Here is a 25,053-nt window from a genome sequence, read left to right on the forward strand (position 1 = left end):
GGTCTCAATGTTGTCTAGTAGTTTCAATTGTGTTTTCAATTCTTTATTCCAGAATATCTGTTATTGAAAATATGGCCCAGACCAAAACATCAATAATATTTTTGCTTTGTCTAGAATATTTGACAAGCCTTTGTAAGTTTATGTTTTTTAATATAATCTTGTTACAAAGCAACAACTCTTAATTCTTTACAGACAGATCTGTTTTGATAAAATTTGTCAGAGAATGACTGTGGCTTGAAGGACAAGAGACAGCGACTTGTCAGTATTGCATTGAAAAACTTTGGAGAGGAAGGGAAAAATCAGGGTTCAGAAGGGACCTTCTAATTATTTATTTTACAGACACAAAGAAGCATTTTGCCATCCAAAAACACATTGTAGAAATAGGGAAGGGAGTTGATTACTTTGCCATTCAGTAATGTCATGGTATAATTTTATTTTTCATTATTACAACAGAAAGTTATGCTTTTGGAGTTCATTAGTGAATCTAGCCTTCATTTGGAAGAAAGAAAAAAATTCACGTACATAACAATAGAAATGAGAAGAACCTGTCAGTTTCCTTAAACTAAGAATACCTTTAAATAACTTATTGAGAATTTTTATTAAGAAATACACACTTCTTACAATTTGTCACAGAAATGTTACCTACAATGACAACAAGACATACCCCTCTCCACAGCAAGCTTCATTTCACTATCAAAAAATAACAATGCCTGCAAGGTATGAACAGAACATTCCTTCCATTTTTCAGCTCTGTCACACTCTTTTATGTTTTGTTCATAATGGCAACTGTCTTGCTTGATGTATCATATAGATGTTCTCACCTGCTTGTTGTCATTCAGCTGCTAAATGAAAAGAATGAATATGTATAATTCTTCCAAAATTGCATTATAATGACACAGTCTGGCATATTTTATTATACACCCGCTAGACCCTGATTGTTTTGTGCAGTTGGCTTTCAAGTTACACTACTTGGGTTTTGAAAGCTCTTGCCAACTTACTCAATGCAAATGTTAAAAAGTTAAAATAATGGGAAAAGTTTTTAAGTATAAACTTGATAGAATGGTAACATTTCATTCTTCATCACTCATTAAAACACCATATAAATTTGCTTTAACATATGAGAATTTTTCTAAATACGGTAAATTCACGAATACAAGCCTCACTGAGTATAAGCCGCATCTCTGGGTGTTGGCAAATATTTCGGTTTTTGTCCATAGATAAGCCGCACACGAATATAAGCCGCTCTGTCGTTCGCAGCGAGGACCCGCGTGCAATTAGTAACAGAACCGCGGGAGGGTGGGGTTTACTGGCTGAGCTAAGGCTGTGCAGGCTCGGCCCGCTAGGGGCCACCGACGGGGCCAGGTGGCCCAGCCCGGTGCTGCCGCTCGGGGCCGGCCGCCGCTGCCACTGGGCTCGGTCACCCCGGGTCGGTGCTGCTCCGTGGTGGCAGGCAGGGACGGAGCTTCCCCCGCTCCTACAGCAGTGGCGGAGGGCGGGGACGGAGCTTTCCCACACCCGTGGCGCTGGCGGCAGGCGCGGACAAAGCACCCCGCCTCCTCCCCGGGCCGCGGCAATGGCTGCGCGGGGCTCCCGTCGGCTCCCCGAGACGCGGCAATGGCGGCGCGCACTTCCCCCTTCCTCCCCGGGCCGTGGCAATGGCGGCGCGCACTACCCCCCCCCACCCCGGGCCGCGGCAATGGCGGCGTGCACTTCCCCCCCCCTCCCCGGGCCACGTCAATGGCTGCGTAGGGCTCCCGTCGGCTCCCGGAGCCGCGGCAATGGCGGTGCCCCCGCCACGTCCTCCCCGGGCCGCGGCAACGGCGGTGCCCCCCCCCCCACCCTCCTCCCCTGGGCTGCGGCAGAGGAGGGAAGAGAGCTCTCCCGCCTCTCTCCCCGTCCCCCGTGCTGCCTGCAGGGAGCCAGGGCAACACGGTAACACTGTAACAATTGCGAAATGCCGGTTTTTACTGGCAGGTGCTTGGCTCGGCACTCTGGCTGGCACGTCTGGGGTTGTAAATGTCAGAAAATTATTCACATATTAGCCACCCCCGACTATTAGCCGCACTTCCGGGTTTCCACCAAAATTTTTGTCAAATTGCTGCAGCTTGTATTCGTGAAATTACTGTAGATTTTTTTTTGTGCCTGAGTAAATGGCAGGAATAGTCTCTTTTACATCTGTGGGCAAATAAACAGGTTTTATTTACTCACAGGGATTTCTTCTGCTTTCCAGTAATTATTTGTCTACTTTAGTGACATGAAAATATATTGTGTTAGTAACTCTGTTTTTTGATGTGGTTTTACCCCAGACAGCAACCAAGCACTGTGCAGCTGCTCACTCAGTCGCCCACCAGTGGGATTAGAGAGAAAGGAAATCTTAAATCTAGAAAATTTATGGGTTGAGATAAATACAGTTTAATAAATAAAAATAAAAAAGCTGCCCATGTAAGCAAAGTAAAACATTGTACTTCGTTAAAATTCAAGATCTAATTTTCATAAACACAAGTTTCCTTTTTTTTTGTTTAATCCATGACATACATGTCAACTACCAATTTCATTCCATCTCTCCACCTTCTTTTGAACCCGGTTGATATAATCACCATAAATACAACCATAGCTTCACCTTTTCAGCTTATTGTTGAATCAGCATCATCCCGAAGTGCCACAGGTATGCTCATACTCTGTCTACTTCCCTAGGCTACTCCCCTCCGCTCTTCTGAGGCAAACCATCTTCAACTTCATCACATCACAGCCCTGAGTCATCCATTCCTTGAAAAGAAGGTTATCTATTAGCTGACTTATATCTGAAACAAATTCATATTTAAAATACTACACATGAATGGAACGATGCACCAGCTTTTTCTGTCAGTTGAAACCAACTAGGCATAACCACATATGCCTATCATATCAAATAATGTTTTTCCTGTAATCTTTGGTTGACATTTTTTTACCCACAGGCATGAGCCCTAAGATATGTAGATCAAGCAAGGAGTTAGCTGGCTTACTTGTGTTTACTTTTACTGTCAGGGCAGCAGATTCATTCTGGTAATCTCAGGTTCAAACCACATCCTTGCCTGAAATTTAATTGCACAAAATTAGCCACAAAAAGGCATCTTGTCAAAGTGCCTATCATAAATGCACACATATCTCTCCTCTCTAAAAGTATGCATTGTTTCTAACAAGCAGAAAATTGTTCTGTGGTTGAAACAGTGCACCTTTTTCCAGCCTTATGACTACCTGACAGATTACTGTAGCATAATCATAGCATGCTGATATTTTCTGAACTCTGTTTCCATCAGAAATCCTGTCATATAAGGAGTAATTGAGAGCAAATGTTACACTACTGTTGAGGTTTTTTAGGACTGAACGTCTTTCAGTTCCTTTGTACCCAGAAGAGGCCATTGGCTCACTGATAATTGAAATACCAGTGATCCTCATCTGTTTGCCAGTCTGCAAACTAAACAGAAGCTTAACCTACTTCTGTTATGCCAGTCTGTTGATGTTTTTCCAGCAATGTAAGCCATGATGTGAACTGGCTGTGATTCACCCATTGAAAAGAGGTTGAGCCAAACGTCACTTTTGGCTTCTGGCAGCAAAGTAGGTTTTTAATATGCTTAGCTTCAGAACAGGCTAGAAAAATATAAAAAAAATTCTTAGGTCTCAGCAGCATGTTACCAAAATACAGTGTACCTTTAATAAAAATTTAAATGTGTTTGTCCATCAGTGCATATGATTCAACAAAACCCTCCCCGGGTTAGAACCAACATCCTAAAATTTTGGGATGAGTATATGCTTTCTGTTATCCCTCCAGGATGCGTTATCACCCTTTAAAGGACACAGTTTTCTCTCCTAATGATGCCAGACCATTATCATTATCAGAAAACCAAACAAAAAGACTTCCTCTAGGCAATGATTCTGGAGACAGTTTTCCAGGGCTGAAGGAAAAGGCACTTGTTTTGAAAACTGATGGCAAGCCAATGTTGCATATTCTTACTTCTGAATAACCACAGTTTCTGAAAGCAGCTCTTGACTCAAGTTCAGTTACTTCGCACTGATGATAATATTGTTTTGTCATCCGTGTGGCCATGTTATGAATACATATGTTCCACATACTGTGAATGTTCCAACATATATGTTCAGTTTCTTTTATTGGTAATTATGATCAGTCTGCTTATCTTCTTAGACCATAAAGAATAAATTTTAAAAGATTGTTTGTTCTCATTTTGTTATGTATTAAAAACTACTAAAAAAAAAAAAAAAAAGAAGAAAAGGTAAGGGGGATTTCAAGTGCTCTCCCTAGTGTTACTCTGGGTAACACTAGTGTTTGATTTTAGGCAAGCTACTTCTATGCTTCAGATGTCCATCTGTAAACTTGTAATTGTATCACACTTCAGCTGTGGGAGATGAGCTGCATTACACCATTTAGGGATTAGTCTCTATGGAAAAAATACCAGTATAAAGTCATTTACCCTAAAGGGTGGGCCAAAACACATTTGAATCAATGCCCTACCTTTAGATACAGGTACTGTAAAATAGTTGTCTGCATGTCAACAAACTCTGCTGAGACAGAAAAGCAAGCTTATCCACTCACAGACATCATTCCATGATCCTTTTGAGAGTCATCTCTCCACAGCGCAAACCTTGCTAAATCAGTCCCTCAACAACAAATTTCATCACAGTTACAAAATTAGATATCATTTATTATAGCATTATTAATTCTATTTTAAGCTGTAGTGTGGACAACTCCCCAGATCCACTAGTTGATCGTGTTGATCAGGTATTGACTGAAACAGCTTAGAGTAGATTGGCTCAGCACAGGGTTGAAGAATAATATTAAAACTGGAAATCTGGCATGGGTTAATATATACCTGTGATAAAAGTTGTGATTAATCTGGCCATAATGGAGAAGAAATATTGACTTGCATAACCATCACTTTAGAGGGATTTTTCCAAACATGTTTAGTCACTGCCCTTTTAAAAATTTTGTTAATGGACAGATGGATTGAGTTAGTCTTGAGTATAGACACTGTATTAACATAGAAGTGGGATAAGGGGTTGTGATAAATATACAGTGACAGAGAGGTATGTTGCTCTTGAAGTAGGTAATAAATAAATGTCAATAATTTTGTCCTTAGATCAAATCTACCATTTTATATATATATATATATATATATGTTATGCATTTACAAGTACTACAGGAGATAGACTCCTTTCCATGAAAAACAGGGGAAAACGGAAATATTTTGCAGACTGCCAGTTAACCAGCTTCTCCAAAACACTCTGAAACATAAACACTGTACATTTTGAATTAAATTTCACTACATCCAAATATCTTCTTTATCCAAATATTCAATCCTTTCATAAAACAGGTGGTGTTTTTATTAGCTTTTATTTTCATAATTATAATCATATACACTTTAGAATTTCATAATTAATAAACACTTTTTATTATATATTTATAATTCATTTTAACATAACCTGAAGTCAAATTAATATATATTGAGATTATATATTTTGGAAATCTTTAAAATATTTAGTGGATTTGAATTGAGCAGTTATCTGGGTTGGTAGTTAAATTTTTCCCAAATAGCTTATGTTTTCTAGGAGCTCAACTTATTCTTGAAATATCTTAAATCTCACTATTTATTCACTAGCCAAGAAGTGAATGAAAAATCCATTAAAAATCATGTTACCTATCTTAAAAAAAAAAAAAAAATCCAATCCTTTCAGCAAAATTTGGCATCTGTATTATCCTAAACAGAAAGAAATTAATTTTTACTTACAGTCTACAAATATTATGTTAACTGGAATTAAACTTTCTGAGCTATGCCTGTACTAGTATAAACTACATTTTCAAATAGACCTAGTCAAAATTTCTTTTACCGGGAAGGAAATTAGACAGGTAAGGAACAACAAATGAGCTGAACTTTGTCCTCAAAGAAAATTGGTTTTTCCTTTTCAATTTCATTTCAAAGAGATCTTACAACTGTCGCTTTGAACAAACTTTAACAGCACAATATCCTTTGTGCAAGTTTCCCCCTGTCAGCTTTTCCATTCCAGCAGGAACTTAGAACAAAGTGTACACTGCCCTTTGAGTTGAGAACTTCATCAGTTGAATGAACACTGGTATAGTGCTGTGAAATTGAGGGCATACTCTCTCTGTGAATCTGAACAGTGTACTCTCTCAATAAATATAACTTCTCTATCTTTTACAAGAATAAACTAAACATCCGTCCCTTCTCACATTTTCTCTGCTCTCCAGTGTTTACTGAAAATGAAAAGCCATTTGAAAATCTACTTGTTTAAGACTAGGTGGGTTAGCAAACAGTCTTTCTTTTTCAGAATGAATATGAACTTACTCACTGTCAATGTTTCTGAAATCTGAAATGGTCCAATTTTTAAAATTTTATTTTACTTGCTTGAGAAAATGAAAAATAAAATTTAACCAATTTAATTTTAAAAAATTGTAGAAAATCCAGAATTCTCTTAGAAGTGATTAAAAATAATCAATTAAAGAGTTGAATCACATTCATGTCACAACATTATGTAATCCATAGCTAAGACCAGTGCTGCTGTATATTGTTAGAAACAGCACTCTTTCTCAGAAGTACTTAGGAATTCCCAAGTTTGAGAATACTGTATTTAACATCCATGTGTAGTCTACACACCATGACATATTTCAGTGAGACGTTGTCCTAGTTTGGAGGACGGGTGTCTGCTGAGAAAGGCAGGAGCCTCTCTTTGAAATGGAGAATGTAAACCCCGTCCCTCCAAATTATTATAATTTTGAAATCAAGCAGCTCTCAGGGAAAGATATGGGAATTAGGATTAACAGTTCTTTTCTAGGGGAATCAAAATAGAAATACAGTACTACAAAGAAACAAACTCCAAACTCTGACAAAGTCAGAGTACAACCTGACACCCCATCAGGCAGGGTGTTGGCAGCAGTCCCATTAAATGGTGGCTGCATCCTCCTGCAGTGACAGATGTGATTCAGTTGGAGCAGTGCTCCTGTGGAAGGTGCAGTTTCCCTCCGGAGCTCCAGTGGTGATGTGGAGAAATCCGGTTTTCCTCTGGAGTCCAGTGGAAAAAGGGGCTCCCTTAGTGTCCCAAAACCTCTGTTTTTATCTTGGTAAGAAATGTTGGGCTCTTCTCCCTGGCTGGAGCAACTTCCAATGGGATGCAGTAATTTTATCAGTCACACAGTGGGACTCAATGGGCCATTAGCAGAAAATGACTCGCTGGAGGAAGGATGGGTTGTGAAAAGATAAAGAACAATGCCCTGCCTGGTTTCAATGGACGGCCCATTAGCAGAATATCTGCCATGGAGATAAGGATCACTGCCCCCACCCTCAACAGATGGTGATAGAATAGATACCTTTTATCACATACTGAATTGTAACCCCAGACAGATGTGGAAAACAATTCTCCAATATATCTTCCAACTTTCCTTCTATACACTAATCTCACATAATGGAAGCAGGATATTGCTTGATAAACTTCATTAGTTTATCAGAAGCACAAAAAGAAACACTCTAAATTATCAGACCCCGAGTGGATCTGAATTCATGAGAGCTATCCAAACAAATAAAATACATTATTAAAAATAATATTACATTAAAATAAGTGTAGGAGAGTTTTCTAGTAAGACTTGGATGTTTGGGTGCATCCAGCTCTTTCAAACACAATTTACTAAGCTCATCAGCTCACTAATTTCAGTCTCTGGAAGAGGTAGCCAACAGTGGATGCAGAATCTTCATCCTTGGAACTAATTCAGAAGTAGTTTTTATAACTTAGAACTAAAGAATCTGCAAACTTCATTGTAAGTATATGTACCTGAAACATTGTCCCGTGAAACGTTAGAATATGTATCTGAAAAAATTTGACAGTATTAGAGAGAAGGTGTAGGGTCCAATAGCATTGCCAAATCATATCCTGGGCTGCATTCAAAGCAGGGCCAGGGAGAGGATTCTGCCCCTCTGCTCTGCTCTGTCAGACCACACCTGCAGGGCTGTGTACAGCTCTGGGTGCCAACACAGGAAGGACATGGACCTGCTGGAGTGACTCCAGAGGAGGAACACCGAGGTGATCAGGGGGCTGGAGCACCTCTCCAGTGAGAAAAGGCTGAGAAAAATGGTGTTGTTCAGCCTGGAAGAGAGAAGGCTTCTGGGTGACCTAATTGCAGCCCTCCAGAACCTTAACAAAACTTGCAGAAGAGAGAGAGACCATTGACATGAGCATGTAAAGAGAGGCAGGGGAGAATGGGTTCAAAATGAAAGAAAATACATTTAGATTGGATATTAGAGGAAAATTCTCTCCTGTGAGGGTGGGGAAGCACTCACACCGGTTACCCGGTAAGGTTGTGGATGAACCATCTGTGGAGGTGTTCAAGGCCAAGTTGGACAGGGATTTACTTGAGCAACCTGGTCTAATTGAAGGTGTCCCTGCACACAAACAGGGGCGCTGGAACTAGGTGATTTTCAAGATTCCTTTGAATCAAACCATGTTATTATTCTACAAGTCAAATAACAGTTTTGTTTTTCAAATATATAGTAAATATGGATTTTTCAGGGTGTTTTTTTGTGTGGATGACATAAAAAAGTTTAGAAAACTCACAAAATATTCAACTTTTGCTGCAAAGTTTTTAATTATCTGTTGACTAGTTTAATTTTTTTTTCCAAAATTTTTATGTGGTGCATGAAATTCCTATCAAACCTGGCAGTTTTTGATTGATACCATTCCTTTCTCAGCTGCAAATTTAGAGCAGATAAAAATAAGACAATAGAAGGAGTTGCAGCTTTCACATTTATCTGAACCAAAGCTAAGGTTTACTGATCATATCCCTGGAATAAATAGGATGGAAGGTTGAAATTTATCACAAACACATATCTACAAATAGCTGTTATATATACACAAAAATCCTGAGTGCTTCATTCAAACCAGAGCAGTGAGTACTTCAGAAGGCTTGCTCTCCTTTAAGGGCACATATTATGTATGCTGTAGGATATCTTCATGGTCTGCTGAACCAGTATGTATTCCAGCTATTAAAAGGAATATTTTTATGTATTTATTCGACAAAGGAAAACAGACACCAGGAAGCCATTCCAGAATGTATTCATTCATATATCATTTTATATGGCCTTTAACCAGTAGACTGGAATGGAACGGAATGGAGTTGTTTTGGTTAATCAGGACATTATGCATTAGGGATAATGCATCCTTGATAATGCCTCCTTGATAAAACCCTGTATTCTAAAAGGAATGTACTGCCACTATAGCCTATTTTAAATCGGCTTTTTGCATGCTGTACAAAATGTTGTATGCAGCTAGTTCAAATTTAATTCTAGTTCAATAGGTTATGTTTTTGACAAATGAAATTATTTTAATTTAAAATCATACATAACTTTATTGTCTTAAATTTGCTAATATAAATCAATAACAGTTCAGTTTGAAATCAGTATGATACCTTTTGACAACAGATTTATTCCAGTTGCACCTCTTGTCACAGAAGAAAGGACTATTGCATGCATGTTAATTTTATAAGAGAGATGGTACAGAATAGTGTGATAAAATGAATTTCACTGCACTTAAAATCTGTTTGCATATATTATGTAGCATTAATACCTTCTTTCATGAATACTATATGTACTTGACAAATTAGCAAGTAAGACTAAGGTGAAATCTGCATATTTGTATAAATGGAAAACATTAAATCCATTAATCCATTCCCATGAATGACTGAAAGCAATCAAGTTTTCTTATTTGTTGAATGTGTGTTGCTACTTCTTGCAGGGGATGAATAGTTCAGGGACATTCTCTTGCTTTTATTTTTCAGGTTTTTTTAGGAAAATTGAGTATGCTTGGAAACCCTTTAAACTGTAACATCTTCCTAGTCAAATATTACCCACATCGTATAATTCCCATTACCGTGTTTCTCTTTCAATTCTGTTCCAGATTAATGTTTTGCAACTTAAATAAATATAGTTCTACATATGCATAAATATCCCTTTCAATTTGGTAAAATAGTTTTGTTCATGTGGTAAATCTTACCAAAATATTTTGAAAAAAACCAGCATTCCTCTTTAAAACAGGTTTTTAAGCAAAACAAATCAAAATTAGAAAGAGTGGCAGTCTCAATGACACATTTCTGAATAGCAGCATTCTTTATGAAAGAAGATATAGAGTATCTATTAAGCTTATGTTTATAATTAAATTCCATTTCAAGGTGAACAAAGTGATCAACTAAATAAATGTCACTGTGAACATTTTACTCTCCTGAAGCACTGCAAAGTGAAATGGACCAGCCTTTGATTACATAAATGTCTAAAGCAAAGCACCTATCAACTAAAAAAAAAAATCCATAACATCAAACTGAAGGAGAAATGCTTTGTGCTAGGCTTGTTTGGGATTGGTTGGTTTTTGAGTTATTTTGAGGGAGAGGGTGGCGATGCCATTGTAGTTGTTTAATTTTCCATTTCGCCCATTCTTCTTTTGTTCCAGACTATTCCAGATCCTACTCTGAGAGGGTGTTTTTCTCTTCCACAAGTGAAAAACTAAAGCTTTGAGCACTCAGTTGCCATGGAAACAAAAAAGACAGAAATAGTTTATGTATTTCAAAAGCTGTCAGCCTATATGCTGTGGATTTTGATAACTAAACCTAAACATGAACCATCTTTTAAAAAAAACATTGTGACATTTATTATCATGCATGACTGTTGCTAGCGAAAATAAGGTACCATTTTGTTTAGCTTTTTGCCCATCAGTTTTATAAACATTTGAGATTTCAGAATTAATTTTTGTTCTTAATCAGTATTTAGCAAACAAGAATGAAAACAAACATACAGTGAGCTGGTAAACATTGCCATTTTCTCCATGGCTAAAATACAGCAAACTGCAGCACAGTGATTTGAGGAAAGACACATATTGAAAAAGACGTCTTTTACTATTTACAAGTATATGTTCAACTTCCTTAAGAGAATTTTAAGAATGAAGAAATGCCGTTTTTTTAGCAAGATACAACAACAAAATAATTTCTATGTGCCTTTCTAAGCCTTAGAGTTGCATCTACACAAAATCTGGATACTTTCTGAAAAACCCTTCTCTGAGGATTCACTTTTGCCACACATTAAAAGTTTCCATTCTATTGCTGTTCTTCAGGAAATTCTGATGTTCCCAAAATTAAGATTTCATAACAAAGTCTTCTGTATTAGAATGTAATGATCCAATTAAAGCAATCAAGACCATTACACTATACTATCTCAATAGTGCACCATGATGAAAGCAGCACAAAACTCATTTTCCCAAAATGTAGCACAGATAGGCTCAGTTTGGAAAATATCTAAAAAATATATAATTCAGAAAGCATTTTCCTTTTTTCTACAGGGATGAGAGAAGAATAAAATTGTATCAGAATTTTTTTAATTTGATGATTTTGCACACAAACTTTTTCTTTTCTATCCACAATTTCTGATACATCAAGCAAGTTTGTGATACGAAAAATAATGATAGAGGGTATTTAACAGTGATAATTACTCTTCAAAATCAAATATTCTGGACTCACTGCTGGCATGTCCCCTTTCATTGCATCATAAGTACAATAAAAAGGGTGTTTCACAATACAAGCAGGGATGTCAGAAGTGCTTCTAAAACAATTTCATTCAATGTGCCATTTAGAAGGAAAACGGAGACAGAGATGTTTAAACAGAACAATTTTTAATTTCCCTAGGAATGAGATATCTAAATATTCATTTATATAACTGATTTCTCAAATTTAAGTGTTTTCAGTCCTGAAAACTCATTCTATAAATATATACCTATTAAAAAAATGTACCTATAAAAAAAATGTTTATCCTGAACTATACAGAATTCCAATTTATATTAATCATATATTAATTTAATGACTGTAATGCAAAAAAAGGGAGTATTCCACAATAATCTAAATTTATTATGTAAACTTTATTGACATGTTAATAATTTTTGAAGATATTTCATTTTGAGGTGTATAAGAGCACAAATTTCATACAAAACTCAGAATGGAACATCTTGTTTGTGAACATGTTAGAACACCAACCTGGTGTTTATTATAATGAACACCATGGTGGTTACTGCATCTTTTTTCAAATAGTATTAGGGCATAATATAAAAATTTTCTGTTTGAGGAAAATTATTGAAACACCATCACACACTAGTTCACTTGGTTCCCTTGTAATTAATCTACTATGCCATCAGTCAGGGCTGAAGCCTTGGTTACACTGAAGTAGGTTAGATAAATCAAATTTTATCACCTAAGATGAGACCAGAACTGTACCCACAAGTTCAGCCATTGGCTCTGTCACATGATCTTAGGCAAATTAAAATTACTTCCCATTAAATAATAACTCCAGTTCCCCACCTCTTTGCCCAGAGTCAAATGGACATTTCCAAGGTCATATTGTTAATAATTTTTTGATTACTGGGTATCTTATATGTAATCACCACTAGAGATTACGAGGAACTAGGAGGGTCTCAGAGGAAATTGCCTTTTTTACATGTAGTATATTCTGCAGGTTTCAGTAGAAACAAGACCCAGACTTCAGTTTACTTAAAAATATATGCCACCAAAAAATAAAAAATAAAAAAAAAAAAATTCAAAAACTGGTTCTTAGATTTTTGGGTCCCAACTACAATGAAGAAAAAAGTCTTCAGAACATACCCATATTCAGGTTTAAAAGGTACACAAGTTGTACATAAAGGGAAAAATAGGGAAAAATCCTATTAATATAGATTAATTGCTCCCTCAATAACACTGAGTTTTCTTCATGTATTTCAGACCTCAGGCAAGATAGTGTTACAAAAGATCAGTGAGAAAAAAAGTATCCTGAAGACAGTAAGGGGTGAGGCAGATGAGTTCTTAAAAGGACTGATAGAGCTAATAGCTAGATTAATTTAACAAAACCAAGTGAACAAAGACATAGAAAGTGGGCTGTCTTTCAAAATCAGATTTATCAGAAAGAATACCCTTATCATTCTGTACCAGTCCTACCAATAATCATGAGAGAGTGAAAACAAAAACTAATCAGGGCACTATCGTGTGCTACTCACAAGCTCATAACTGGCAGTAAAATTGAAAGGACTATGTCTGCTGTGGTGAATTATTTCTACACTGAAGCCCAGAACAGACACATCTCCTCATTTATAACATCTGCCTCAGAAAAAACCTGAGCCAAAATAAGCTAGTTAGAAAGTTACATTTCCTTCTTTTACTCCAAGAAATTTGGCTTTAAAGAGCCTGCAGGGATTCTATATTTTGAGAACTTTTTCTAAAGCAGATAAAATATGTGGACTAGAACATAAAATGAAATTTGTGCATCTGTTCTAATTCTACAAAAAATGTAATAGTGAGATATTATAGCATGGATATGCATACATGCATACATCTACATACATAGGTGCTAACTTGAAATTAGGCCTTTGATTTTATGGAAATTGATTTTTTTATTAAACACTATAAATATTATGTAGAAATTTATAAAATTTTAAAAAAACCCCACAAATTATAATCCAACTGTAATCAAATGAAAAAGGCTCAGGTAGGCTTGGAATTGGAACTATCAGATGTGTAGCAGAAGCTCCTTTGTCACCCCTCAGACAAAGATTTTGCTGTTTTTGCAAAACTAACCAATCACAAGTAATTATATAGTTGCAAAGAATTTTTTTAAAGTTGTTATATCTGTAATAGTAAGAGGTATCTGGCCTAGACTGCAAGGTGAGGTTGTTGTACAAATCTTTCCTCTTATTCTGCTAAAAATGTTGAAAGTGTACTACTACACCTGCAGATGGCATTGATAATGATGTTTATGTCGCAGCCGTGATTAGGCCTTTTGGCTGAATTTGGCAATCTGGAGAGACAAATAATCTGCTTTGACTTTTATGGAGGTGTGTTACGAACTGTTTCCAGGGCAAATGAACTGCTTCTGCAGCAGCAGCTGCTGCTTTGTCCCCTGCACAGGCACCTGATGAGATTAGTGAGAGATCACTCTCACAGACATAGCACAGTGATGAGACCTTGGTCTAAACTGCCTCTACCTCTTCTTTCATCTTAAATAACATTTTCTACTAAATAATTTCAATTCTAATTGAAACAATAAACAAACTTCCTCAGAACTTCAACTCTAGGCTTCTACTGTGATTACTAAAACTCAGCACCACCACCTGCTGTCCTGTACAGCTGTGCCATGCAGCAGCTGAACACTCTTCTGCAGGTAAACATACCTTTACCTTGATAAAGGCCAGGACATCCAGCTGGTGGAAGAGCAGTGAGCTAAATGGCTGACAACCTGTAGGCGATATCAAAAAGCACAAACATTAATACAGAAGGCTTTATCTTCTTGTATAGGACAATTAAAAGGATTTATGTAACAGTAAATAATATTATAGAATAACACAAACACTTAGGTTGAAAAGACCTCTAAGACCAATGAATCCAACCTTCGACTGGTTACCACCATGGCACTAAGTGGTATGTCCAGTTGTTGAACACCTCCAGGGATGGTGGCTCCACCACCTCCACAGAATCAGAGCATAATTTAGGATTTAGAGCCCTTCTGTTATCAAAGAACAATCCACTTGCTATTTTAGGTACTCTGTTCTATCTGACACAACAATGTAGTCTTACATTTTGTGAATTATATAAGTAGCAAAAAATAATATGGGAAAATATAAAGACATTTACTGATGTTAGTAATAGTTCTGTTTCCCCTGTCTGCAATATGACTGTAGGATCAGTGCTGTCGTACACTGACTTGGTGCATAGGGGAATAACTTCATATTTCTGAAAAAAAAATACGCTGAGCTCTTACTCTTTGACAGCAGTACATTAAGTACCTTCCTTGTAAGATAATTCTTCTGCATCTTCCTCTGGAGATATAAATGTTGTCATTCCTGGGATCATATCTGCCATAATGTTGTTTATTTACAGAAGTAGTGACTCTCATAAGGTCCAGAGAAAACTCAAATGGGACCTCAGTCATGTATCCACATTCTCTGAAATGGGATTTATAAAAATTGAGCATAGGGAGAGTTTCGTTTAGCACAAGGGGTCATGAGCTTTCTACTCTGTCAAACCAGCTACCAATGACACAAGGGAAAGTACATGGAAGTCAATAGAGTCAGTGAACTTAATGTCATTTTAAAGGAAACATAAGACATCTTGCACAGGAATAGATGACCACAAGACATTTTCTTTCTTGTATATAATCTATACGCTTTCAGTTTTGCCCTTGCTTTTTTCCTTTTGCTTGAACATTTCTTCTCACTCCATGGTGATTACATAACCAACATATTTTTTTTTATAAAAAGCAGCCATAACTTCTATGGGGCAAACAGACAAAATTATTTCAGTCTACCTTGGTATAAAACAGCTCTAAGATACTTTACTTGATCATTCAATTTTTATTGTTTATAAACACCTTTCTTAAATGTCAGGAACCATGTTTCTACATGACCTTCCAGATGATGCTTCACTACATTGAATATTATCTTGAATGCTAGTAACCAATAAGCACATGTCATTCAAATTTCATTTTCTTTTTATTCAAAATAAATCCATTTGAATTTGACCTACTGCCTCAAGGTTATGATTTTTTAATATTCTTCAAGCAAGTATTTTTAGAGACAAATTAATATAGACTTTTGGTGCAGATTTGCTTGAAGTTCATTAATTTCAAGAATTAGTATAATTACTTTTACTTATTAATTTCTGAAATTCAACTTATTTGTCCTGAATATATTCTTTCCTTGAGTGGGTAACTACACTAGCACTTTAATAAATGAAAATGAAGTGTGAACAAATATTTTCCTTTTAATCATCTGGTTGCACAAAAGAATATGCATATACTATGACAACATTGTAAGTGTTTGGGAAAGTTATTTTTTTAAAAAATCTGCAAAATTTTAAGGCTGACTTCTATTTCTTCTATTTCTTCTGGTTCCTGCTGTTAATTCAAGTCAGTAGGTTCTTGGCTAGAGCCAATATCTTGCCAGGGTGATGATGCAAACTAAACTCAAGGATTCTGTACTGATTGTCCAGCTAGGATGAAAAGACTTTTCAAATAATCCCAAAGGGAGTTCTCAGTAAAAGGAAAATAAATTTTGCTTTCATCTTCTTCTTTTATTTACCTGCTACTTATATTTTACATGCAACCCAGATTGGTTTTTTTCTGTGCAGTCTATATAACAAAATTGAATACTAAAGCAGTATTTCAGATGACTGTAGGAAAACTTGAATAATCATGTAGTGCCAATGTCTTTACATAAGTGCAATCATCAGTCCTAACTGTAGTTCCTCCAGGTATAATTTCTGGTTTACTGGCACACAGTGCAAGATATTTGACAAACTCAGGCTTTTAGATGTGTGTAATGGTTTCAGTTACTCAGAGCCAAGACAAAGGTGAACTTGCGTGAACTCAAGTTTCAAGTACATATGCCTATAATATTGTCAAAAATAACCTTGTTTAGGATCTTCTGCACTCCCAAGTAGCAGTAAACACTTTCTATTTAATCTGGAAAATGTATCCATAAACCCAAAATTAACCCAGTGTGAGCAATGCTCCATCATCAGCTAGGATCAGAAAAACTGGTGCAACCTAATTAGAAGGACATCTAGGTATTAGGAGTTCTCTCCTTAGGGAAGGGTGTAGTTTTGTACCTTCTGAGCAGAAAATTAATTTAGACAGTTTTAATACAATTAACTGGATACATCAAAAAATCTTTCACCTGAACTCTTGACAATGTTTCATATTTAATATGTTTGAGCTTCACAAATTAATTGCCAGTGTGAGTAGATGCATTTAGAGAGTCCACCTGAAGAGAAAGTCTTGTTGGTATTGGTGGACAAAAAGCTGCACATGAGCTGGCAGTCTGCACTTGCAGCCCTGAAAATCAACCATATCCTGGGCTGCATTCAAAGCAGCATGGCCAGCCGGGCCAGGGAGGGGATTCTGCCCCTCTGACACTCCACTGGACAACTGCATCCAGCCCTGGAGTCCCCAATAAAAGGACATGGACCTGCTAGAGTTAGTCCAGAGAAGGACCACAGAGATGATCAGAGCTGGACCCCCTCTCCTGTGGAGTCAGGCTTAGAGAGCTGGGGCTGTTAAGCTGCTACTTTTCCTTTTGGTCATTCTAAGAATTTTTTACAAAATTTCTCTCTGGAGTGAGGGCATTCACTTACCTTGCAGTACAATGACTGTAAGAACTAAATAAACATTTTGTATCACACCAATTATTTCCACAAAACCTGTACACATTTTGCAATGTAGATAAAAGGGTAGCATCTTGTACAGAATTTGGATAAAATGTTTTGGGTAAAAAACTGATTTTCATATTTTAAGGATCAGTCTTATGCTCTTCATGAAAAACAACATTTTTATTTTCAAAAAGCTGCAGAAATGCTTTCAAAACAGTAAGATTTAATCTCATTAACTCAGACCTCTGAAGATGTATGGATTCTGTTTTTAACATGTAAAAATGTAGTTTGACCACTATTTTTTCTAGAAACGCCTTCACAGCTGTAGAATTCAGTGCCTCTGATGGAATAAATGAGATTCTAAAGCAACTAAAAAGGATTAAAAGAGAATATTTGAGAGAAAAAAATTAGTCTAATATTCATGAGGGTTTTTTCCTGTTTTGGTTCCAAGTAAAATGAGGATTGTAGATATTCACTAAATTCTCTTTAAATTAGGGTTTAATTAATCCAGAACGACAGTTGAGTCTACTTTCTTAATGTCCCATTGTAAATCATCTGCACAGCTTCAGTTAACTTGAATTTAGACGCATTTATGCACTGCAAAAATGAAAACATTAATCCAGAATTATCATTATGGAATAAATGTAATTCTATTACATTTCATTCTAAAAGTCTCCATGTGCAAGACTTTAAAAATTGAGGGATAATTTTAAAATCAATCTTCTAAGTATGAAAAAACCCATATTTTACCTTCACAGTAAAAAATGCTATCAGTTATGCAGAATTTTATTAATTATTAATATGCTGATTTTTGTTACTTCTGATGTATTAAGAGGTATATTAATCTTGCAGGATTTGTCCATATTTTGCATGCTTAATTGTCTAAAAGAATAATAATAATTGCAGTCATGTTTGTGGTTTTGGCCAGCCAATGGCATGCAACTGATCCTTATATTCTTTGAACTTTTTGAAATTCAACAGCTGGATTGCCTAGAAGAAAAGGTTTTTTTAACTTTTATTATTTGAAAATTGCTCAGAATATATTATTCATATTGTGAAGTTCACGAACTGAATTATATCACAGTGTTTGTATAACTTGAGGATATGAACCATTTCAGAAAATATTCAAACAATCACTAATTTTTATGAAGTTTGTGAAGTTCTGATACTCTGAATAAATTCTCTATACCATCAGTGTTCTCTCAAACAATAATTACTCTGGTTCAGGATAATAAATTCTACAGTATTTAAGAATTTATTCTATTATTTACTGAATTTTGCTATCTTGTAGTAAAGACCTAACATTTTAATGACACTCTAAAAACCTTGAGCATTCTGCTGCTTTTAGTACTTTAACAAGAGAGAGTGCATTGTGGTTCTTTTGCTTTTGTTTTTCCTTTAAATATTATATATCTCTAGCACAAGGCCATCCAAAACATGGTATCAGCTGCAGCTTTAACTTCTTTTTTCCACACCTTCCCTTAAAAACTGTTCTTTCAATATGTACAATAGCAGCTCCTTGAACAGTTATTATACAGTAATTATTATACACTTATTAAATATTAAATCCCACGATACCTGTCAGAAAGACTTTGAAAAGTCCTGGTTGGTAAAGACCTATAGAAAATCTTTCTGTTTTTCATAGAAAAGGGAAACTAAATGTTTATAAATAGATGCAGAGCCTTGGTTTGGTGGAACTGTACATATGGAACATATGTCAAACTGTCTTCCAGTACAAAAATCTTCGGCAGACAACTGCTTCCTGTGGAGACGTGTGAGGTAATGAATTTATGATTAAAGGAAATTTTCTTAATTAATTAAAGGAAATTTTCTTTATGAATTAAAGGAGGTTTTCTTTATGTATAAATACCTGCAGAACCAACTGGACAACACATCAAATTCAGGCCAGCAGTACTGTTTTTAAAGGACTTATATTTAACAATTGTTTATGATACTAATGGATGATTTTGATAAACATCATGGTCTCAAGGTATGAACAAAATTTACTTGTCTAAAGGCTGAAAATCAAAGCAGATCCACAATTTCAGTTATTATTGTTAATGGGGTCCATCTTTATCAATCAGTCATATTACTGTGGTTGGAAAGAAATTAAAGAAAAATTAATAACAAACCAAGGGGTTTCATGCAGGTATTGTACAAATAAATTTCTACCCTTTATTGAAAAAGAGAAGTAAAGTAGACAACAATGTATGAATTTAGAGTCTACTCTATCCTTCTTGAGTATATTTCTGTAGGAAAAGTATTTCCGCATTATGTTGGTGTAGAAAATGCATGACCCGCAGAGAGAAATTTTCTGTCAAAGAGTTCTCTTCTTTTGAACCTAAAATGTAACAGTAAACAGGCACCAGTTTGTATTAGAAGGACAGAACAAAATTTCATTACAAAACAAACTGCTCCAGTTGCTGGAGATTAATGGGGTGCTTTTCCCCTGGCTTGCTGTGCCTTGTAAAATATATGTCTCTGCATGCTTATTAAGGAGAGATGAGGGACTACATGCACACAGAGAGTGCATTGCACTGCTTAAAATTGCTCATCACTGCCTTGCTGAGGAGAGTTATGACATTATGGTATGTTAGGAGCAAAGCTGAAATCCATGGCGATTTAAGTCACTGTCAAGGTTTTAAAGTGTGATTCAGCAAAAGCAGTTAAATAGCTTGCCAAAAACGTAAGGTAGAACATCTTGTACTGTTTATTTTTTTTTTTTCCATGCTCAGGAGAGTCCTGGAAAAGGAAGCTGCTTTAGATCATTGTGTATAAAAAATAACAACTTTAAGTGAGTGAAAAATAAGTACTTTTTATTATAACGTGCTCAAAATGATCCCTAGTGAGATAAGGCATTATTTATCCTAATGAAATTTTAAACAATATTATATTTCGCTTTTAAAACTGTGTTAAGATATTATTTATCACATGCATCCACATTTGCTGATTTTGCTGCTCCTTTTTTTTATCAGACTCCATTTTCTATTGATAGTAGGAATTAGGTATATTTCCATCTTATTAAACTTTCTAAGAAAGCCTATGCACAAAGTCAGATGCACACTTTTCTGGTTTTACCCTTTTCTTCAGTGTACATCCATGCAAGAGAGATAAGGACATGTCTGTGAGAAGACTTATGCTTACCAGATCGCGTGATCAGCTTTCTCTCAACCCTACTCTTGTCTAATAGACAAGCCATAGCTCAGCCTCAAAGTATTTGTAGTAAATTTAGAATAACAGACCCCAGCTGGTAGCACAGAGCAAAGCAGAATGCAAAGCAGCAGCAGAGCATATTGGTGGATTAGTTTGCTCATTTTCAGCACTGCTTGTCTCCTATTCATCTAGAGTGTATGAAAACGAATTTGGAAGTGTTTAGGGGACCCCAAAATACACAAAAGCTCTTTCATACTGGTTGTTGAACAATCAGCTAAATCCTGTGGCTGACTGTATTTGTAGATGACCGTTGTGTAGTAAACATGAAGTAAAAAGAAGGTACTGTGAAAAAGCAAACAAACAAAACCCAAACAAAGAACACCACCACCCCCCAAACCCCAAAAGAAAACACATTTATATTTTTGTGTTTAAACACCTTCTTTCAGCTATTTCATAGTGATTTGACATATAAGAAAGATTTTCAAAGAAATTTAAAGCAAAGTAAACAAGGCATTTGTAGAAGAATAATAGTTGCTCAGAATTAGAAAATAAAATACACATTCAGCATTAATAACTTACAGGTTTTCAAATATTCTTAATTTTTTTTAAGAATTAATTTTTATTTCCATATTGAAAGCTTAGTATCACTCAGTCATGATCTTACTTTATAGATGGTGGCCTATATATACTTCTCAGTATTCCTCATTGATAAAGACTGTTATGACAAACATTTCTTGAAAATAGAAATATGAATTCACTCTTATTAAATGCTATGTACTATTCTATTAACATTTCCCAATTCAAACCTTAAAGTATGTATAAATGAGAGTTAATTCTCAACAAGTTCTTTAAATGGTAGCTAAAAATATTGCAATATTTTATAAGTGTTTATATCAGAGTAGGAAGAGAATAGGTGACAGGACAAGTGTCACTAAGTACTGGAAGCAAGAACAAGATGAGAACATAGGACACAAAAGTCACAGCATTCTCTGATCACATTAGTTGATTACCTTCTATGGAGAGTGTGCTTTGAAAAGCATCTTCTACTGCTTCCAAAAACCCTTAGCAGCACTCTGCTTACAATCAAAATATTTTTTTCTAGCATCCCTTTTGGCAATATTCCCCAGAACCAGAATGTCACGGATCAAATATTTATCACAGATATTGAAAGAGAATACAAAACTCCTACTCTTCTTGACAGAACCAAAACAAGGACCATATACATATTTGACGCTAAAGACAAAGAGGATTTGGGAGGAGCAGCTAGATTTTTCCACAGTATTTTCAGGAAATTTTGAATAATCCATGCATTTTACCTCTCTTGATCCTGCTCAATGTGACAGTTCAGAAGGATTGATATCCTCAGTGGACAGTGAAAGTTGAACTGCCTTCATCTTCTGCATGAATATGTCAATTTGTGTTGAAATGACACCATTCAACTTGGCCTGGTGTCCAAACATGTCCCAGTAGCTTCAGCTTTCAGCTGCATTTAATAAAGGGATATTTTCACAGGATCAAACAGGAGAAAATGTCCAGAATGCAGTGCCCAAAGACTCAAGCTTTATGTATTTTTCCATGTTGCAGGTCATATGCCCCACAGAATAAAAACAAAAATGAGACCCAAATGAAACCAAAATGAAAGTTTCCCTTGCACACTTTGGTAGTTCCTATTTTCTGAAGTTGAAATATCTCAAAGCTGAATTAGTAGTATTGTATCAGTTTAAACATAGGGTTATAACTTTAGGATTGACAGCTGTTTAAAAATTTCTGATAGAGAATCCTGTCTTTGGCAAATACACTAAATGTCCACAGAGCACCGGCTTTTGGCTTCTTCTGCCCATCTGTTGCGTTCACACTGTGCCAAGTCATAAATGAAGGTGTCCCCCTCGGACATAGAAGTTAGGCTGTGGTTAGGATAGACAGGCAATAAACATAGCGCTAAAAATTACCTTTTTTTGCAAGATTTTCCCTTCTACCACAGCTTAGTATACATATGCTTTTTAAAATTGATTATGCGATGATTGTACCACACCTATTAACAAATTCCCTTTTTCAGTGAAAACATTTGGTTTGCGTTACTGAGGATTGAGTTAATTGTGAGAACTGAAACAACAGCTGGTTACTTATGAAACTTTTTATGGATACCAATAAAATAAAACCACAATTGAAACATATGTTGTTATTCATCCAAGAATTGCTTTTTCTCCTGGCATTCCTCTTCCACAATAGATAGATGTTAAGCATTTATATCACCCTGTAAAGGATTAGAAAAAGTCTCACACAACTAAAGTTCTTAACTATCCATGAATATTTATGTGTTAAAAGGAGAAAAATGAATAGAACCATTGTTCTTATTTGATTTAATCAAAAGCTTTTATAAATACTTGAAAATTATTTGCAGGCAACAGAAAAATGGTAAAATATATGGGAATTTCAATGGAAAATCCTGTAACCAAAGAAAAAGTAATACATTTGCAAAAAAAAGGTTATCTGTTGGACAGTGATGAATGGATGAATGAATAAGCACTTTAAATATTTTAAGTATGTATGAAATTTTTTCTTTAAAATATGAAAAATTGTGCTATATTTTTATGAAACTACTTGTGAGTAGTGTCATGGTTTCTGATTGACATATCTTAATGTTTTATAAAACTCTAATCCTCAAATATGTAATAAAGGAGGTAATGGCTCCAAAGAACATGAAAGCTAAGGTACGGTTTCAAACAAAAAAATTAAATAAATTATCATTGTCCTTAAACAAGGACCTGATATAGCTAAAGTCAAATCTAACTTAAAAACAATAGATAAATTACACAGAATAATCAGGGGTGACTTACAGGGATTATTTTAGTCTTCTGCATAGAAAATATTTAAGTGGTTAGCCTTTGTTTCAGTAGTACTCCTGATCATGTTTGTACGTAGCCTCAATAATCAAATGTTTCCAGCACCCTACTTTTTGGTACATTTTTGTTCTGTTGTAAGGTTTTTGTACTGAGAAGTGAAGCAATGAAAACTGTTTAAGTTTTGATCTATGTTTTGACTCAAAATAAATCCTCAATTTAATGGAACAACTTCTCACAAATTTTCATTTTTCTATTTGTTGGATTGCAGTATTTCTCAGAAACACAAAAATGAGAACAAGATATACCTCTTAACTGAGCAAGCGACGATACACCAAAGCTGTGTTTTTTCCATTGCATAGTGGAAATGCATTTGAAACAATGATTATCTCATCATGTATCAAGCACTTTTAAATTAAAATAGGTCTAAGAGTAATTCAGGAGAAATTTAAAAAATATTTTCCTTTCAAAATTGGGAAAAGGGGTGACAAAGGTTTTTTTTTTTATTTTCCTGCTATCTAGAGGTTACTCTGCAGACTATTGCAACAAAGAAAATGATAGATTGCTGGAATAGTGCTGAACCAGAAAAGAAGTCTCTTGTATGAAGAAACAGCAAACAAGACACTTAGAGCATGCCAAATTTGTTCCATTGCGGGTTTTTTTGGTGTTAATTTTTCAGGAAAACAGAGCTCTACATTCAAACTCTTTGGGTGTTATTAGTTGCTGGTGTAACTGCTCCAAAACTGGCTGGCCTTCCCCTCCTCAAAGCCAAAATCCTGAAACCAAAATCCAACTGCATTAATGTTTCCCAAAATCTCATACAGGAGGATGTTGTTATGATCCCTTTATAAAGGGATGCCTCTGTTTGGATTAAGGTGCAAACGACCACAGGGCAAAGTAATTTATGTGGGTTTTATTTAACAGTAGGTATTGAGAGATAGCAAGAAATAGGAGGGGGCAGGTTGGGGCCAGAGAGACAGAGGGCCAAGACAAGCTAAGTAGAAGGATGTAGAGGTTTTGGTTTGCTAATCTGAGTCACGGCACCAATTATTGAGCACTGGTCAAATGCCAGTGCACCCATTAAAATTATTTACTCATTTTTTACTGTGAGATAAGGATTAGGAGAAGGGCAAAAGCAGGCTCAAAACTTTAACAGATATAAAGAAAGCTTTATTGGCAGAACTAAAAGAAGAATAATAAGAATCAGAATAAACTTCTCTTTTCCTCAACTCCTGTTTCCTTTCCCACTTACCACATAAAGAGACAAAACCTGGTATTTTTAGTCAGTTTACCATCTTTAAAATAGTCTTCCTTCCATTCACGAAGGGAGACAAGTGCCTCCTGCCATGCCATGGAGACTTTTCTAGAAGAAACAGTTCCCTCATGGATTTAATTTTCATGAGTAGCAACCACCTGGAAATCTGAAATCCTGAAGTTTCTCCCACGGTGTGATAGTCTTCCCACAACTACCACCATGGGTCATCTCAGCTTATTGGGGTGCAATTTTAAGGATGAACTATCCTAGTATAAAAACAAAGGTTATTTTCATTTATCATTGGGATCATCTTCACCTCTGGGAACAGAGGTCTTCTATCTTTAGGGAAAGGTTTTTCATCTCTCATTTCTTTCTGTTCAATCTTCTCATCATGGCTGGGGTTAGAATGCTGCATTCCCTCGATACAATCTGTGAATAACAGGGAAAAGTGTCTGATGTATCAATTATATCTTTACTATAGCCTTACAAGAGAATTTTAGCCCAAGTTTTAAGGCATTTCCTCATTCTCCTCTTATTTGGGATTTGACTCTTTCTTCACTGGTTTCAGTGTCTCCATCTTCTTT

General features: G+C 35.8%; 1 long non-coding RNA gene across 2 annotated transcripts in view; it reads right to left on the reverse strand.

Moving 5' to 3' along the window:
* Positions 1–636: 636 nt before the first annotated feature.
* Positions 637–25,053, reverse strand: part of LOC116998351 — a 67,936-nt gene continuing 43,519 nt past the window's right edge. The window contains exons 2-5 of one of the 2 annotated variants that reach the window (XR_004418360.1): positions 14,248–14,312; positions 3,003–3,071; positions 2,621–2,766; positions 637–842 (exon numbers count right to left, since the gene is read on the reverse strand). This is a non-coding gene — a long non-coding RNA (uncharacterized LOC116998351). The remainder of the gene's footprint in view (positions 843–2,620; positions 2,767–3,002; positions 3,072–14,247; positions 14,313–25,053) is intronic. The other variant, XR_004418359.1, reaches the window with a different exon arrangement.

Source organism: Catharus ustulatus, chromosome 6 (assembly GCF_009819885.2).
Source record: "Catharus ustulatus isolate bCatUst1 chromosome 6, bCatUst1.pri.v2, whole genome shotgun sequence".
NCBI classification, from domain to species: domain Eukaryota; kingdom Metazoa; phylum Chordata; class Aves; order Passeriformes; family Turdidae; genus Catharus; species Catharus ustulatus.